The sequence below is a fragment of the Coregonus lavaretus genome (genome assembly GCF_964263955.1).
Source record: "Coregonus lavaretus genome assembly, chromosome: 2".
NCBI classification, from domain to species: Eukaryota; Metazoa; Chordata; class Actinopteri; order Salmoniformes; family Salmonidae; genus Coregonus; species Coregonus lavaretus.
In genome coordinates, this window is record NC_139989.1 from 65,847,122 (window position 1) to 65,849,772 (window position 2,651).

The window sequence follows — 2,651 nt, forward strand, 5'->3', positions numbered from 1 at the left end:
CATCGCTGAAGTCAAGGATCGGTAGGATAGTCAGTTTTATGAGGGCATGTTTGGCAGCATGAGTGAAGGAGGCTTTGTTGCGAAATAGGAAGCCGATTCTAGATTTAACTTTGGATTGGAGATGATTAATGTGATTCTGGAAGGAGAGTTTACAGTCTAACCAGACACGTAGGTATTTGTAGTTGTCCACATACTCTAGGTCAGACCCGTCGAGAGTAGTGAATCTAGTCGGGTGTGCGGGTGCCAGCAGCGTTCGATTGAAGAGCATGCATTTAGTTTTACTAGTGTTTAAGAGCAGTTGGAGGCTACTGAAGGACTGTTGTATGGCATTGAAGCTCGTTTGGAGGTTTGTTAACACAGTGTCCAATGAAGGGCCAGATGTTCTCTGGTCTCTGTCAAAGTCAGTTGGTAAAATTCTGAACACGAGCCTGTTTTAAAACGACGATTTTGATAATTTAATGAACTTATAATTGAAGACTATTTTAAATACAAATATATCCATCTATTCAGGATGTCGAAGTATTTGGCTTGTAAAACCATTCATGTGTCACCTGCATTGGGGCAGTACAACCCCGATTCTGTGGAGGTGATCATGAGCCAAAATGGCTGTGTTCCAAATGATCAAAGCCAGATTTTGGGCACTGAGCTCAACCTGATGGAGATGACAGAAGTGGAGTACACCCACCTTCAGCACATCATCCAGTCACACATGGAGGCACAGGCAGCTGGTCCAGAGGGATCTGGAGATGCCCGGTTCAACACTACCGTATTCACTGTTGAAAGCCCCAGACCCCAACCTACGACCACAAACTGCGAAGCAGAATACCCAGCAAAGTCTCCACCGAACACTCCACCTGATGTCATATCAACTTCAACTGATGAGCAGCAGTACATTTTCGGCGACTTGAACCAGGGTGGACAGGTTGACATCAAGGAAATTAAAATGGTATTGGTCAGTGACGGGAACGTTATACCTGGAGAAAGGACCCCCACCACTTGCGGTGAAATCCCCGGCTCCGTGTTGGCTAAAGTCAGGAGTGCAGTGGATGAGACCCAAGAACGCGGCTTGGAAGCATACAACAACGGTAGCACAGCTTTTGTCCAGGCCCAACCCACCCTCCCGAGTTCGCTTGGAGAAGAGGTTCTACTGCACCCCCTGTGACATCCCCAGACAACAGGATGTGCAATCAGCAGCTCTTAGCAATTTTTTGACAATGCTTCATCACTCCAATGAGGCGCAAGAAGCAGCAATGCATCCACAACCGCAGAAGTGGGTGAGGTCAGATCGGGGCAACCCTATTGAGCTGTCATACCCATATGGAAGCATGTTCAACCCCATCGCTGGTGCCCGTCAATGGTTTGGGATGGTCCCTCATATGCTTGAACCCAATAAGCATCAAGGGTTGATCATTCCAAAGAACTTCACATTCAGCTATCGGCCAGACAAGATGCCTGACAAAGTTCCATGCGTCAACAGCCCCAACCCAACAGAGGAGAAAGTTTGGGTGAAGGTGGAAGCTGATGCTGTGGCGAAGACTGCTAAACGCGGTAGGACCCGTGGACCCTGTGCTGTCAAGGCCCTCGGCATTGTCCCAAACTCAGTGGAGGGAAGAGCAGCTGGAGGAGCAGGCACCAGGAAGAGAGGAGGGCCACCAGTGGAAAGTAGCCAGCGCAGAGAGAGGCACAACAGCAAGGAGCGGGACCGCAGGAGGAGGATCCGCTTCTGCTGTGATAAGCTGAATGTGCTGGCGCCGTTCTGTAACCACGAGACGGACAAAGCCACCACCCTGCAATGGACCACCGCCTTCCTCAAGTACGTCAGAGAGGTGTACGGGGGCTCAAACAGGAGTTCCAGGGCACGTTCTGTGGCAAGACTGGTCAGCGGCTCAAGCCAAGAAGTGCCTCAGGTCAAGTCATGGTTCGCCAGGAGACAGCAGAGCCACGAAGCTCTCCACAGGCATCGGAGCAGTAAATACACACCTACACCTTTTTAATAATTATTATATTTATGATTTATTTTACCCTCAAGAGTCGCTGTGCTCCATCGGGTTTGGCTTTGGAATGTTAGCTGTCACAAAAGCATCAGGTATTGCCAGAGAGACAGACACATCCATTTGATTGTTTATTGAGGGGAGAAAAAGGATTTGGGTGTTCTGTTTATTTCTTTATTACAACACCTTGAAATATTATTTTTCCTCGAAGTGATTATTACCCCCCTTGACAGGGCATGTACTCCAACATGTACATTTCCGTCTTGATCTAGTTGGTCACAATTTTTTAAATCAGAGATTTCATAAATGTTTATTTTGCTTAAAAGTGTTCAAGTTCGAATGATATTTGAAACGAGCTTCCCTTCCAAAGCTCATGAATGACAATAATTAAAACAGGTGAAGGTTTTAAGTTTCAGACCATGGAAGTAACATTTCAACATGGTTTTGAGGGTCTTGATTGTACAATGCAAGTTTAACTGCACTCCAGGACTCCTATGGGTCAGGTTAGTGTATATGAGGAAGAAGGAGATATGTTTTTTTTTTATACAACTTTACATAACTGTGATTCTTTATGAGCCAACAAACCTTTTTATAAAAAAGAAGAGTACGTTACTGAAAGTCGTGCACAGGAGGCACTGTTTCTCTAGGATAGAAGAGAAT

The 2,651-nt window shown here is 46.4% G+C and overlaps 1 pseudogene across 1 annotated transcript; it reads left to right on the forward strand.

Moving 5' to 3' along the window:
* Positions 1-511: 511 nt before the first annotated feature.
* Positions 512-1,972, forward strand: LOC311140188 (transcription factor-like 5 protein; annotated as a pseudogene). Its single transcript has one exon. The product of its transcript is annotated as a transcription factor-like 5 protein (transcript).
* The last annotated feature ends 679 nt before the right edge of the window (positions 1,973-2,651 follow it).